At 44.4% G+C, this 16807-nt stretch overlaps 1 protein-coding gene across 8 annotated transcripts in view; it reads left to right on the forward strand.

Moving 5' to 3' along the window:
* Nucleotides 1–16807, forward strand: part of LRRC4C (leucine rich repeat containing 4C) — a 217116-nt gene that overhangs the window by 47751 nt on the left and 152558 nt on the right. For 5 of the 8 annotated variants that reach the window (XM_084827826.1, XM_084827832.1, XM_084827841.1 and 2 more), the window contains one exon: nt 11571–11743. The exons of 1 other annotated variant lie outside the window; for it this stretch is intronic. The gene's annotated coding sequence lies outside the window, so the exon portion shown is untranslated. Of the gene's footprint in view, nt 1–11567; nt 11744–16807 lie in introns of all 8 variants that reach the window. 2 more of the 8 variants (XM_084827817.1, XM_084827860.1) reach the window with 1 other exon arrangement.

Below are 16807 nucleotides of genomic sequence, written 5' to 3' on the forward strand. Positions count from 1 at the left end.
AACTTGGAGGTGACTGCCTATCCAATGCAGGGCAGGAGAAGTGCGGAGGGGATTGTCTCCTCTGCTCTTCTCCTGCCCTGCATTCGTGGCTAGACAGCTGATTGTGGCTGTCTAGGCATGGGAAGTCAGAGTGGGGGTGGAGGTGGCCGCACAACACATAGAATGTGTCGTACCAGCATTTCTACCCTCCCCGCCCCCGGGAACGCCCCTTTTATGCAGGGCCATTCCATGCTGCCTGTAAGGCAGGCAGCGTGGGAGGGGAGGAAGGTTGGTTCTCAGGGAACCGACCTTGGAACGTGGGGTCTGAGGTCAGTTCCCGGAAACCAACATATGCTATGGCTGTCTAGTCACTGACTAGCAGCCATAGGATTGCTCCCTTAAGCTTCAAGCTCATTTTTATCTTTATTCTTTGTTAGAATTATTATTTTTAGCTTATATCATGCAATTTTCAAATAACATGCATTCTTGTGGTATATAATTTGGAAGCGGCATTCCCTGCACCTCGATATCCCTTCTTTTTCCACAGGCAAAATTTACCTGTTTAGGCTGACCTGTTGTTTTATACACCATCCAGCCTCTAACAATCTTTTGTGGAGTCACAGTATGTTGTACTCCTTTATAAAACAATATATAAAGTGATATTAAGCTAGTTATGTTTACATATTCAACCACTACCAGGTGATAACAGAGGTTATCCACGTTCTATGTTTCTGCAACTGTACAATGCTTGTTGCATGTGAATACCTCTGTATGGCCAATATTTTTATGAGTACACTTCCTGTTCTGTCCTAATAATGGTCATTGGTGCGAACAGGATAGGTTATAAACAGGGTTGCCACTGCCAGCCATCAGGAATTTTGTCCACCCATTTGGTATTTTGGCTTCAGGTTGTGCTGTATGTTTTGAGTTTTTTCTACCATAGATTCTCTTGATCTGTAGTCTATGGCTTGGTTCACTTCCTTAACTTAGCTTTGCGTAGCTTTTTAGTCACCTGCTGTGGATTCAGTTATCATCTTTTGGACTAAAACATTTCAGCCCCAGTAACTCCCATCTGTAAAATAGTTTTCTGGAATGTCTTCTAAATGCTTAATTCCTTGATAACATTCAGGAAAAACTATATTATATATTAGTGCTGTGCCAAAAATTTATTCCACATTTGTTTTCAACCAATCTAATTCAAGTTAATAGAAAAGAAATTGCTTTTGAAAAGAAATTTAAAAGAGAAGACATTTTGGAGAAATTCTCTTGCTTCGGTTCCAGGTTCTTGGGCTGACCTTACTTATGAGGTGGTTGAGGAGTGTGTACAAGTGTCCTGTCTTCTATTACATAATCATTTGTCTGACAGCCCATAGTCTCCTTGGCTTCCTGCACTTCAATTAAAGCCCAGGGGAAGACATCATGAGGTAATTCTGTCCATAGGGCTTTTTCAGATCAGAGGGTGCTGGTGAAGTCCATAGGGGGACTTCAAATGATTAAGAACCCTGGTTTTCCAGGGTTGTAAATCATGTGGAGAGCCTCCATGGATACAGGGGGCTCTTCTCTTCAGCCTGCCACCATCCACACATACAGGGCAATGGATGTGACAATGGAGGGGGGCAGGGCTGGTATGCTTCCTCTCCTTACACATTCATTGAACATGGTAAGAGAATGCCTGAAGAAGGCTTTTGTCTGTATTTGCGCTCACCTGCTTGAGTGAAGCCATTTTAGCTCCTGCTTTTGCTTATGACAATCTGGATTATGGAAGGTTGGCCTGGGTCAGCCTGGTATTGTATACAGAGGTATTGTTTTGAGTATTTGGATAGCTGTACCTTTAATTGATTTAATTGATGCTTTTGAACTGTGGTGCTGGAGAAGACTTTTACGAGTCCCCTGGACTGCAAGGAGGTCAAATCAGTCAATCCTAAAGGAAATCAACCCTGAGTGCTCATTGGAAGGACAGATACTGAAGCTGAAGCTCCAATATTTTGGCCACCTAATGCGAAGAGAAAACTCTCTGGAAAAGACCCTGATGCTGGGAAAGACTGAAGGCAAAAGGAGAAGGGGACAACAGAGGATGAGATGGCTAGATAGCATCACCGATGCAATGAATATGAACTTGAGCACACTCCGGGAGAGAGCACAGGACAGGAAGGCCTGGCGTGCTATGGTCCATGGGGTCACGAAGAGTCGGACATGACTGAACGACTGAACAACAACAACCTTTAATTGAATAGTGTTTTCTGTTGTCTCCACCTCTATATTGCTGGGTTCTGGAACAGTGGGTTCTATCTGTTTAGCACTGGGTTCTGTCCATGGATACAGGACTCCACCCCTGGCCCCTTTGAATTCTGCCCCTGACAGAGCTTCACCTCTGCAGCCCTACTGAGATACCTGAATTTGGTCAAGCCTAGTTACAGACTGAAATGAATAATGTTAAGGGCTCACTCCTACCAGCTTCTCATCCCTGCACTGTCAAGGGAGAGGAATGCTGGTTCTTAGTTGTGCAAGTCACCTTTTCCTTCCATGGTTCACTCTCTTTTTTCTCCCCATTATTACACACTACAACTCAGCCCATCACTAAACAAAAAATAGCAGCTTTCTGAGTACGGTGAATGGCATGGCCAATAGCGCAATGCAGTGTTGAACCTGTATGGTAGAAGGGAGTTTTTCATTTTAAAATGTGGGTAGCTATGCATGTCTGCTCAGAAGCAAATTCAATTGTGTTCAGTGTAGTTTACTCCCAGGTGAGGACTGTACTCTTAGTTAAGTGCTATTCAGGTGTGATGATGCCCAAACAGGGTATAGTATGCCTAGACAGGGTATATTAACACACGTCAGGGACTAAGGGGCATATACGCTGGCCACAACATCCCCAGCCCTGCACTCCCTGTTCCCAGCCTCACCAGGCTGAGTGGCAAAGTCTGAAGGTGAGGTGTGTGTGTGTGTGTGTAGGGGGGGATCCTGGATCTGAGTTGAAACCCCATGCGATTGGAACCCTGATAAAGCATGGTCACCATGTGTTTGGAGAGTTCTACTTGGCAAGGCTGGGAAGAGGTAGGGCTTGGGGATATTGGAGCCCAGTGTGTACGACTCCATGCACCTTATATATCTTTATATACCCTGTTCAGCCATAATGCCTGAATAGTGCTTTAACCAAATGGAGGGTTGTTTTTTTAAGAACACAATTATACAGCATTAATATAGTAGTTCTACCCCCCTTTAATTCTGTTTGCTCTATATCATTGCCTTAGTATTATTTGTTCTGCAGTGTACATTCTCTGTGTCTGTGCAATAAATAATACTATGATACTCTTCATGAAAAGCAAGCTCATTTTGGGTGCCTAGGTGTATCTGACTGCCCTCCTTTTGAATATAATCCAGCCCAGAAATATACACAGAATCACAACCTCTGTCATATGTTACCTTATTGTTTTATTATTAGCATCTATAACGGTCAGTTGGACATGATTCACACATGTAAAACAATGCCCTACACAGTCATTTCCCTTTATTTCTTCTACATGGAAGCCTGAATTTCTGTGGTCTATGAAGACTATATTTGATGTTGTATGAATGTTTTCAATCCTCATTCTGGTAATCAATGAGATGTAAAATTGCAGCAGTTCCATGGTGCCTAGAGCCTATGCTGACAAACCTCATTTGGTTTGTTAGGAGGCATACCACTCATTAGACCACATCATTAGTTCAGTTTCCTTCTAATGTGATGGAAAAGTGAACCAGGCCAGCTTTTAAGGTGATGTTTTACTTGCTTTTGTAACTTTAGAAAAGCTGCAGTGATAACATTGTCTCGACTTTGTAAGGAGCGTCTGAATCAAGAACCATCCCTTTAAGGAGCGTGTAATGTCCTGAATTTGGAAATAATGTACATAAAACTACATGAATTGTTCTTAAAATGTTTTAGAACAGGGGTGGGCAACTTCCAGGCGTTGAAGGGCCAGACTGGCCCACCAGGAGCTGTACCTCTGTTCCTGCTTTAGAATCACAACCTTTACTTCTGAAGGATAGAATGCTCTCTTACACGCTTTGAAACTTTTGACCAATTTCAACTTTGAAGCTTGAGACCCAAACAGGGTCTCACTCTCAGGCAGAGATTCTGTGAGCTCTAGTTCCAATTTAACCATGGCCCCTGTTGTGTGACTAACTGGATGTCCTGTCCTATATACATATATTCTCATCCCATATAATTCAGACTTGGGTTGTATCCACACATTCAATTTATGTGTGATGGTTCTCAATGAATCATAGAATCATAGAATAGTGGGTTGGAAGGGCCTGTTGTTGTTGTTGTTCAGTCGTTCAGTCGTGTCCGACTCTTCGTGACCCCATGGACCATAGCACGCCAGGCCTTCCTGTCCTGCGCTCTCTCCCGGAGCGTGCTCAAGTTCATATTCATTGCATCCGTGATGCTATCTAGCCATCTCATCCTCTGCCGTCCCCTTCTCCTTTTGCCTTCAGTCTTTCCCAGCATCAGGGTCTTTTCCAGGGAGTTTTCTCTTCGCATTAGGTGGCCAAAATATTGGAGCTTCAGCTTCATTATCTGTCCTTCCAATGAGCACTCAGGGTTGATTTCCTTTATGATGGACTGATTTGACCTCCTTGCAGTCCAGGGCACTCGTAAGTGTCTTCTCCAGCACCACAGTTTGAAAGCATCAATTCTTCGGCGCTCAGCCTTCCTTATAGTCCAGCTCTCACAGCCATACATTACTACTGGGAAAACCATAGCTTTGATTAGACGGACCTTTGTTGGCAAGGTGATGTCTCTGCTTCTTACTATGCTGTCTAAGGCCATTGAACATGCAGGTCCAGTTAGTTTTGAACAGATGTCTTTATAATAAAATACTGTCACTGTTGGTGAATTCACTTTCAGTTGCTACTTTTAAATATACATACATTGTGTGTGTGTGTGTGTGTCAGATATAGTAAGAGGTATTGTGGAAGATTAAAGGCAGACGAAAGTCACTTACCGTTTCGCGGATCTGCTTCACGGTGGGGGGGTAGGTGCTCCGTCCCTCCCCCCGGAATCCTCGACGGGGGGAGGCGCTCCGTCCCTCCCCCTGGAGTTCTGCCCAGCTGGCTCTGCTCCACGGGGATTCTGCAGAGCCACCAGCTCGCTCTGCCTGCAGCCGGACATCCAGCCACTGGGCAGCAGGGATGCAAATGGCGGCTGCTGTAGCCACCACCGTTTGCATCCCTGTATTTAACCATGATGAGGGCCGCGGTGGCTTCGTGGTTAAGACGCTGAACTTAAGACCAGAAGGTCAGCAGGACAGCAGTTCGAGACCCGAGTGCTGCGTGACCGAGTGAGCTCCCGTCTTCAGTCCCAGCTCCTGCCAACCTAGCAGTTTGAAAGCAAGAAATTGCAAGTAGATAAATAGGTACCGCCTCGGCGGGAAAGGTAACAGCATTCCGTGCACCTCGGTGTTCAGTCATGCCACATGACCACGGAAGCGTCTTCGGAGTCGGACAGCGCTGGCTCTTCAGCTTAGAAACGGCGATGAGCACCGCACCCTAGAGTCGGACACGACTGGTTGGGGACACCTTTCACCTTTATTTAACCATGATAGGCTACGTAAATATTTACGTACCCTATCACGGCAAAGTAAAAAAATAAACGCATACGCAAATGGCGGCGGCTACCATTTGTGTTCCTTATTTTTCGCTGTTTTAGTCTACGTAAATATTTACGTAGACTATTACAGTGAAAATAAAGGGGAACGCAAATAGCATAGTGTGCGCTATTCGCGTTCCTTTTTGATTTGCCATTTTAGCCTACGTAAATATTTATGTAGGCTAAAACGGCGAATCAAAAAGGAACACAAATAGCGCCCACTATGCTATTTGCTTTCCCCTTCCTTTTCACCGTAATAGTCTATGTAAATATTTACATAGACTAAAACGGTGAAAAATAAGGAACGCAAATGGCGGCCGCCGTAGCCGCCGCCATTTGCGTATGCTTTTTTTTTTTACACAGACGTGATAGGCTACGTAAGTCATTACATAGCCTATCACGTCTGGGTAAAAAAAAAAGACCAGACTGCAAATGGCAGCAGCCGGTAGAAAGACCAGCCGTCACCGCCACCACTGCTGAAGCCGCCGCTGGAGCCGCCGCCGTCCGGAACATCCGCCCCAGGTAAGTCTCGTCCTGGGGGGGATCCACTGGGGGGCCGGGAGGCAGGCCATTCCGCCACAGATTTTGGGGGGCCGAATGCCAGTGCATTCGGCCTCATTGAAATCCATGGCAGAATTCTCCATCATCCCTACTTAAATGATAGAAATCCAGCTCCCCACTTATTTGGAGAGCAATATTGTGATGGTGCAGTCCTGTGGGGAGGAAGGGGCCACTAGTCCCTCTGCTGCAGTGGTGCTGAATGTCCAACCACACAGGAGGCCCTGGAGCCAATCAGAACTAGATCAGCCCAGCAGGGACAGGGCTTTGCATGCGGACTGGAGGGAGAACTACCCCTGCCCCTTCAGTCTGCCGAAGGACTATAATAGTTGGGCCACTCACATGGCTTCAGCATTGTTGTCACCAACATCCCCACACACCCACTCCAAAGTAGCTCAGTTCTTGCTATGGACTAAGGTTAGTCACCAGTTAGTGGGGCTGGCAAGGAATTGTACCTCAAATGGATTAGCACCATGGTGCAGGGTTTTCACCTTTCCCACTGCAAGAATATTAATCCAGACATATATAGGGTATTTACATGGCACGACAAGGATAACTGCAGGGTTGGTTGTATTTAACCGTGGTCAGAACTGTGTAGTCATGGAAGGCATTGGGCTGGATCCATTCGTAAGAGGAATGGGATTGGGCTACCCATTTTCAATGGGAAGGGGGTCCATTAAGGGACCTTGAGGTGTGGCATCAAGACCCAGCTCCACAGCAAATCAAATGGTGTCAGTCCAACCTGAAATATTGCTTACTTTGTGTGTGTGTTTGATGGTGACTAATGTGAAATTCATCAAGCATCTGTGCCTTCCTCTCTTTTCAACTCAGTTAGGGCAGCCAGGTAATTTTAAATGGGACGGGAGGCTCATATAGAAATACACTGAATTGACAAGTGACTATCTGAATTATCATTGCATTTCCTTCCCCCACCTCCCTTTCTTCATTTTCTCTGCCTGGACTCCTTCTTGAATTCCATTTACTGCGTGGGGGCTCCTGTAGTGCAGTTTCTTCCCACAATGCTTGGGAAACATGAGAAGCCCCAGACATCATGGAAGAAGTCTGTTACACCACTGCTCTACATGCCAAGCCCTTCAGTTTCTAGGAGGCATAAAGGGAAACTGTCCTGTGAGCTCCTCCCAGGTGGCCTGAGGCTGCTCATGTAACCCTAGTGGTGCACAAAGGGACTGCATTGCAGTATCTTCCATGCAACAAGGGTAACATGAAGAAAGGCACCCACAGTCTCTGAGAAGCATTTAGTGTCCCATGTACAAGGCTTGATGGTGATTAATCACACACAATGAATAATTGCACTCAGAAATGCAAGTGCAGCCTCCATAAGTTGTAATTTTTGGTCAAATGATTCATGTATCATTGCAAATGAAGAATAATATTTGGATATTAGCAGATCACTTCATGGAAACATATCAACCAGGACAAATGGCTGCATTCATTGCATAAATACTTTGATTGCTTTGCTCAGACTACTGAAGCAGAATGACACAGAAAGATGTTCAGGCATATGGCTATACTCTTTTGATCTTGGGAATTGACTGTGGTGTCTATAGGCCATTTTCCAAATCTTGTTTTGTTTCTCTCATGTCCTGTCCTGTAGCCTGTTATTTCTCTGTTCCACAGTATACAAGGATTTCATGGCAGTTTAGAACAATGCAGCAAGAGAGGTCTGAATTTTGCTTTCATAATGCCCTCTGAACTACCTCTCCCTTGCCCTGAAAAGGCAAGCTAATTATGTATAACTCTAATTAAATGTTGATGTTCTTATTCCTGCTAATTATTTAGCAAGAGCAATGTACCAAGTGGTATCTGGTGATGCATTACCCAAATTGGGGAAGAAAGGCAAAGGCTGTGATCCTAAACACATTTACAAGGGAGTAAACACATACACCATTCTTTAGACTACACTGTTAACTCAGTTTCTTTCACAAGTGAAAGAAAAGTGAACCCAGCCAACCCTTAAGGTAGTTTTTACTCATCTTTGGGAACTCTTAGACACTATACATCTTTTGGGGGGAGGGGAGCTTTTATTTATTTATTTATTTATTTATTTATTTAAAACATTTGTATCGTGCCCTGTATCATTAAGAACTCAGGCTGGCATACAGATACAATCAATTTAAACAGTATAACACAATAAATAATGTAAACATAGGGATGTCAGAGAATTCCGCCACGGATCTTGGTGAGGCCGAATGCCAGTACATTTGGCCCCCTGAAATCTGTGGCGGAACAAAGCCCCCCTGCCCCGCGCCTCGCGAAAGGTGCACGAAACAGGACACCTACCTGCTGCCGTTTGCGCTGCTTTGTGAATGGTGGCCGCGGCCGCTATTTGCTTCTTCGTTATAGCCATGATAGGCTATGTAAATACTTACGTAGCCTATCACGGCTAATGCAGGGACACCATTTGCGTCCCTGCGGAAGCTGTGATAGGCTGCGTAAGTATTTATGTAGCCTATCATAGCAAAAAAAAAGGGAACGCAAATGGCAGTGGCTACGGCAGCTGCCATTTGCATTCCCTTTTTTTTGGCCATGATAGGCTACGCAAATATTTATGTAGCCTATTACGGCAAAAGAGAGGGACGCAAATGGAGTAGTAGCCGCGGTTTGCGCCCATCTCTTTTGCCATAATAGGCTACATAAATATTTACGCAGCCTATCACGGCAAAATACAGGGATGCAAATGGCGGCACGGCAGCTGCCATTTGCATCCCTGTGCAGGCTGCCCAGCGGCCGGATGTCTGGCTGCGGGTGGCCCCGGCCAGCGGCTCAGCAGCATCGCCACAGAGGGGAGCCAGCCAGAGAGAATTTCGGGGGGAGGGATGGAGTGCCTCCCCGCCACCGCAAATGTCACCCTTCAAAAAGGTAAGTTACTTTCGTACATCCCTATGTAAACAGCTAAAATATATATTCAACTATTAAACAAGCTAATACCATTACCAATGAAAACTTCAAACAATAAAACAGTTAAAACAGTGTGCTATTTTAGGGAATGCATTTAGCCCTCAAAGGCTTTGGTAAAAAGCCATGTTTTTACTTGGCTGCAAAATGAAACCAATGTACATGCCAATTGGGCCTCCAAGGTAGGGGTGGGCGGATCACTTACCTGGTAAATAAGCTCTCCTTTGAAAATGATGAAAAATGTCTAAAATGCATTGTGAATCAATCATAAGGGTCTGCAGTAACAGCACTGATGTAAAAGCGGCTGCTACTACAATTAACATGGCACACAATGGTATACCCAGATGGGGCAGAGGCACAACAGCTCCATCTTAATCGATATAAAATACTTAAGGGTGCAGTCCTATTGCCGCTAGTCAGAGGCTAGACGGCCATAGGATAGGTCGGTTTCCGGGAACCTGAGAACCGACCTCCACCCCCTCCCATGCCACCTTGTGGCAGTGCGGAATAGCCCCGTGCTCTGTGCTCATTAGAGGAGTGTGAAGCGGCAAAAATGGGGTGTTCCTGGGGCCATGCCAGGGCAGGGAAGTTGGAAATGCCGGTATGACACATCCTACGTGTCCTCTGTCTGCTGCTTCCTGTGCCGAAATCAGCTGTCTAGCCATGAAAGCCAGGTGGGGAGAGTGAGGAGGAGGTCTGCTCCTCACCACTCCTGCCCTGCACTGAACAGGTGGTTGCCCCCGGGCTCGGAGGCGACCATCGACCCAGATAGGATTCCTTCCTCCATCTCCTTAATGTATATAAGACAAACTATGTAAGACCAATAGTAATTGTATCAGCATTGTTACATTTGCACTTACGGACTGATAGAATTTGCCCTCTGTTTGGCAAGTTAAGGGGGAAAGCATAAGTAACTTGTCTTACAAAATATTTCTGTGACCTCCAGCAACCACACTTTTCTAGGCGAACATTCCAGTGATATCCAGCTGGAGAAATTTCAAGGGCCATATTCACATATTGGACAAATCCCCATTATTATTATTATTATTAGGATGCAGGCAGTCATACTTAGAGTAGACCAATTGAAATCAATTGGACTTAAGTTAGTCATGACTAACTGAATTCCAATTGATTTCAATAGGTTTACTCTAAGAATGACTAAGTTTGCATCCAACTTTATTAATTATCGTCACCCACTGGGCCTTTTTGAGCCTTGGAAAATGTCCCGAATAAAGGAAACAACTCCATATCGGAATCTAGCTCAATCTAATTAGACTGGTGCTGATTATCTGTCAGAGTGTCTTTCCTCCTTTAAAAATGGTAAGGCTATGGAGGCTCCTCCCCTTTTTTTAACCTGCGTGTGGGGTGGGGGGAATTTTGGGAAACAAGCAATATGCAGAGGGAGTTTTAATTCTCCCCTCCTGGTGCATGGTAGTCCTGATCTGAAACAGGTGTGCATGCACTAACTCTAGAGATGATGATGATGATAATCCTGAGCTACACACTACACAGCTAACGTAACATGTAGTTTGACCCTAAGGCAGTTTCCACTAAGAGGTAGGCTGACCATACATACCATTTTAAATTGGACAGTACCATTTTTTTTCATATTTCCCAACCGTCCCGTCATTTTAATATGTCAATTTTGTCCCATTTTTAATTTTTTTTGTAAAAAACTGAACACGTTTATCATAAGGCTCTATGCTAATCAATGCGTGCAGTAAAACTACTAGTGTGACGAAAGAGGAAGTTCCATTTACTTTATCCAGTCAGGGCCAGGCTTCTTGAGCTAGCTAGCGACGATCAGACGCCGCCCCCTTGCTTGTCTGCAGTGGCGGGGAATTCAAGAGGCGTCACTAAGCCCCATTCAGCGTGTGGGAGCCAGGAGGGTGAGTCTTACTGTTATTTCTACCATCATTCCGCCCATAGAGATTCTTCCTGCCCTACATTCAGTTTGATTCAGACTTTTCAGACTCATATTTCGGTTCAACAGCCTGTTAGCTATTTTTTTATTACAGCGGAACTCTCTGGTGGGACACTACATCACCCCATCCCGTTTTTGTCATCCCAATTTCCTGTTTTTGTCTCAAGGAAATATGGTCAGCCTACTAAGAGGGCTACTAGCTGGATTTGCTAGCTGCATTACAGAATTTGTATTCATCTTCCATGCCACAACACACCCCATTTCCCCAGAGACTTCATGTGTTTTGCACTTCTTATATCCAGGATTTGCCTGGTAGGCCATATACTGCAGGCCACCCAACTGAGTTCTCTATGACACCTCTTCCCTTTTGTGGGCCTTTCCAAGGATGAGCCATTGCACTGATTGAAGGTTACTATAATGACTGTCTTACCAAGGAGACCGAGTCTTTGCAGTTTGTGGGATTCTATAGTGGCTTCCTTTTTCTTTAAGTAAATGTAGCAGTAATTCAGTGTCACTGCTGCACTCATGATACTGAACCAAATATTCTCTTGGTATTTTAAGCAGATTGAGACTATGAAGGAAGACTGGCAGTTTGAAACAAGAGGGTTGGCTTCAATCTTTCTAGCCCCAAGAAAGAAGTCCTTTGTGCGCGTGACTCAAGCAGATAGAATTACCACTAGAGCACCTGCTGTATTGGCCAGGAACTGAGAAGGGCAGAAGATGGACTAGGTATTCTGGTAGGTTGCTTATCATGTTTAATTATTTCTCTGAAATCCCTTCTGCAGTTGCCTTACAAAAAATGTAGTGACTAGGAATGAATATGAATTTAGAATATGGAGTAGTGTTTATGGTCACAAGGGTATCCCTTCTCAGAGTTCTAGTCAAAAACAAAGTCAAGCCTGTAAGCCTGAAGTCTGCCCCACTCTGCTTTACTGAGATTCAGGGACTTTTAGCACAACTTCAAAAGAAGATAACAGACATTGTGATTAGTCCAGTTTTGCAGCCCAATCCTACGTATATTTACTTGGAAGTAAACCCCACTGACATCCAGTTTGGATTGGAATATGATTGGAATACGAGACATGCAAATGAAGATGAAGTAACTACTTTATTTCGCTTCATAGTAAGCCAGGCCCTAGTTGCGCGACTTTTCAGCATCTTGAACATAAGGGTCTGACAGGCCTGAAGTATAAATTGTGCATACGGCCTCCTGAAATTCTCTACCCTATTCATAAGTATCAAAACTGGGAAAGACCATTTGGCCAAATATTCTCCAGGGGGATGAGACATTCTTGGGTGTGGGACTCACCAATAACAGGAGCACCAGCAGCACAGCTTCTTCTAGTTGTTCTAGGCCGGGGGGGGGGGTGTTTGTTTTTGCTGCCGCTGTAAGTAGCAACAGCAGCAACTGTATTGGCAGCCCAGCCATCATCTTGTCCCAAATGCAGCGTTGTTTGGGGGCACTGTGAGATGCGGAATGTTAGCCACCACCATATATATATATATATATATATATATATATATATATATATGTATGGAGAATATTTGGGGAGAAAAAAAAATCTGAGAAGTGGGCTTCTATTTTTTATCGGTGAGAAAAAGAAACATCTCAGATTTTTTTCCCCAGAAAACTGTCTTCTGAGAAATTTTGGCTCTGATCTACATTGAAGTCCTACACTTGATTACCATTTGTGCCAGAGACTGGCTGTCATTAGTGGTTAGGGGAAAGCTCTTGTCTGTGACTTCTTTTTATGCAAAGACTCTGTAAGGTTCTCAGGCTAAACTACATGATACATTAAATATGAAGCATGCAACTTACCCTCTCTTTCTATTTAACAAGCAAGCAAGCATGTGGGGGGTTGTACATGGGAGAAGATGAATGTAGCAAAACAATCAACTGGGCGGGGAAGGATTAAGCCTCCCCTATCCATGTGCACTGGTTCCAATCTAGATCAGTTCCTTGCACACTTGTAAATATAAAAAAAGGGGGGGGGTAAGCTGCATCCTACTTATGTAATGTACTGTATAGTTTAGCCAGCAGTAACATTAACTTTTAAATTAGAAAATTGAAAGTGTGCAAAGCAGTATGAAATCTAGGCATCTCTCTCTCTCTCTCTCTCTCTCTCTCTCTCTCTCTCTGTCACACTCTAAAATTGGTGCAATCTCAGCCTCCTGAATAATCATTTCTGATGGCAGCGATTTAGCACATGGGTAGTGATTCTTTATGGTTTTCAATTTGATCAGATTTTTCTTTTTCTTTTTTTAAATGATTTTTGAGTTCCTGCTAGAATTGAGACAAGAAATCTATTTGTACAGTATTCTATTATTCCCCTTCTGATTAGTATTTGCCAATATCATAGAACAATTGCCCAGCTAGCTGAATTAACATTTGCAAATTAGTTTTGACATCCTGAGAAGAAAGTTGTTGAAGGAATGCAGTGAAGAAGGGAAATATATATTCAATCACTCGATGGGTTTCACTAGAGGAAGAGGTGTGTGTATTAGCTTGAAATGCATGACATCCTGGTATGGTCCAGAGAGACCAAAAAATGAGAGAGAGCAGAACACACATATGTTTTGCCAATATTGTGTTAGAGAATCTGGCATTTTATTCTGTGACACTTCCAATGACACTTCTTTGCCTGTTCCTGAGCAGTTGATAAGATGTTCACAAAGTGAAAAAAGCACACAAAAACACCTTTTCACACACTGCTCCTGTATGCTCCTCACTCCTTGTCTTCCCTCCAATTCACTAATGAATGTCACAAGCACAATAGAAGTGAAAAAGTGAATATTTGTCTATCTCCAACATTTTAATATGTACTTAGAGGTGCAGAACCCATTGTGAATGGTTAGGTCTTTCAAAGACAGTCTGCAAGAAACAAATAAAGCCAAGAAAAACAGGGTCCAATTTACATGGATCATAATATTCATAAAGCATTGCTAAAAAGTAAGTAGCATGCACCACCACCAGCTAGAGGTTTTAAGGCCCAGAAAAAGAAGTGGGAAAATTTGGAAACCCACCCCATCCATTTTTCCCCCCTGAGGACTGTTTTGGTTTCCCCCGCCAAAAAAAATTGGAATAATTGAACATCTTTGGCTTATGAAATATTTTCTTTTAAAATTTAAGACAAAGTGTTTATATAGTATTACCCAGCCTTTACTCCCCCCAAAATGATTTCTAAAAACTATGTAATAAGAACACTTTTATAGAAACAATGAAGTCATACTTATTTCTTTCATTCCTTATTAAAATTACTGATCTGAAGTATATTTCACTGATAGACATTTATGCTCTGTTTCCCAATATGCGAGTACAGTTGCCATTTTGCATTCTTAACAGTAAATGTGCATTCCTGACAGTTTGGGCTTTGTTCTATAAAGTCCTGTGTAAAGTTACTGGGCTTGTTCTGATTAGATGCTGTAGCAGTCAATCAATGTAGTTCTAATCTAAAATCCACATAGGAAAAACACACACTGTAGGTTATCCCACTATTGTCACCAGATGCAACAAAACTGTATGTGGGTTATCCCACCTATGTTTCTTTTTTAAAAAAATTAACTTTGAGAATTGGGTCTATAGAAATCACTGCCACCATTTTTTAATAAAACTCTCAATTAGACCTCGCCACTAGGGAATGCTGCCACAGCTATAAAACATTTTAACTGCTGACACTGGAAGAAACTCTCTGTACCTAAAAGAAACTCCGTAGCCTGGTTCCTATGGTGTAGGCATGAGATTGACACTACCACCAGAGACAACTTTTCAAAATGAACAAAAAATAAGATGTTCATTGATGGAAATTAATTATTTACAAAAGTGAATAAAATATCACTCTTCAAATAATAGGTTGAGATTGCTTAAAAGTTCTTAAATTAAATATGATTGCCATTCCAAATCTGAATCTTTCTTGGCTAAATAAAATCTCAATAGCTTTTCCTTCAGATTAGGAGTGCACGAAAGCCACTTACCTGGTCTCGCAGCTTTTTGCGGTGGGGGGGAGGCGCTTCACTGCTCTCCCCCAGAAGTTCAGGCCAGGGGGGGAGGCTTCCCGCCTCACCCGGCCGAAATTCAGGCCGGGGAAGAGGCGCCTCGCCTCGCCCGGCCGCGAAATAAAAAGTTTTTTTTAAAAAACGCCCCCATGATAGGCTACGTGACGATTAATGTAGCCTATCATGGCTAGGTCTGCAAAGTCAGCCGTGATAGGCTACGTAAATCATCACGTAGCCTATCACGGGTGACTTTAAAAAAAAAAAAAGCGCGTACGCAAATGGCGGCCCCCATAGGGAGCCGCCTTTCGCATTCCTTATTTGGTCGCTGTAGTCTGCGTAAATCTTTACGTAGACTACGGCGAAAATAAGGGCAACGCAAATAGCCTATCACGTTTTTGTTTGTTTGTTTGTTTTTAACTGGAAATGGTGGCGGCGGCAGTTGGTCAGAAGACTGGCAGCCGCCGCCGCCGCCACACCACCACCACACCGCCGCCGCCGCGCCACCGCCGCCACCGCCGCCACCGGAGCTGCCGCCTCCAGGAAGATCCGCCCCAGGTAAGTCTCATCCCAGGGGGGAGGGGTGGGGGGGGCAGACCGTTCTGCCACCCATTTCAGCGGGCCGAATGCGCTGGCATTCGGCCTCCCCGAGATCCGTGGTGGAATTCTCTGACATCCCTAGCTGAGAGATCCTGCAATGGGGATTGTAAATCTAAGGATTCTTTAGCCCCTCACAGCTTTTGAACTTGAGCTGCTTACTCTCAGTTCATCCCAGAGGTTGCCAGTCTAAAATGCTGAATTGCTGAAATGCTGAATTGAGTCTTGTGAAAGACATACAAGACATGATCCAAAGCCCTGCCTATGCGAGAGGATCATGCAGAATCTTCCTTTATTCAGCAAGAAAATAGGAAAGCCCCTACATCATCTATACTTTGGATCACAGCCATTGTTCTGACCCAGGGAGCTACAGTGACATCCTAAAGCTAATGACTGCACTGCTGCACTTACACAGCTCCTTCCTGCCCTGGGTGATCAACATGTGCATTCAGATGACAGGGAGCCTCTGGTTGTGCGTTTATGGGAGGGCAGTCACCTGAAGCCTCGGGTCATGCATTTGTGCCTAGTGCTACCCATGTCTCCACTCATCCCCATGAGAATCTGGTGAAGCAGTGAAATAGTAAGTAACGCTAAGCTTTTTTAGCAGGTACCATGCAGCTAGTAACTCTGAACATCATTTCCTGCCAGGGAGTATGGGGGCTCACAGAGCAAACGTGTGACATTTTCTCCTCAATTATAAACCCATCTGGCCTTCTAAGTTCACAGCTGGAGTTTGTTTCTGTCACCTCAACTCTCCCCCTCTTCCCTAATGGAATTTATTGTTCTTGGGGGAGGAGTATCAGGTGGTGGAGGGCAGGAGTGTGAGTGGGGAGAAACCATAGCTCAGTGGTAGACATCTGTTGTGTGCAGAAGGTCCCAACTTCTCCAGGTAGGGGAGGGAAGACTCCTATCTGAAACCCTGGAGAGCTGCTGCCAGTCCGTGTTGACAGTTCTGGGCTAGACAGACCAATGGTCTGGCTCAGTATAAGGCAGCTTCCTATGTTCCTATAAGCAGGATTGAAGTGTGAGTGCATGGGGGACTATTTGAGTTGGACCATGACTGCCTTGGGGCCACGGTGGCTTAGTGGTTAAGATGCTGAACTGCAGACCGGAAGGTCGGCAGGACAGCAGTTCGAGACCTGAGTGCCGTGTGACGGAGTGAGCTCCCATCTTCAGTCCCAGCTCCTGCCAACCTAGCAGTTCGAAAGCAAGAA

This window comes from Heloderma suspectum, chromosome 1 (genome assembly GCF_057233095.1).
Source record: "Heloderma suspectum isolate Gila_16-S chromosome 1, 16-S_ref, whole genome shotgun sequence".
Taxonomy (NCBI): domain Eukaryota; kingdom Metazoa; phylum Chordata; class Lepidosauria; order Squamata; family Helodermatidae; genus Heloderma; species Heloderma suspectum.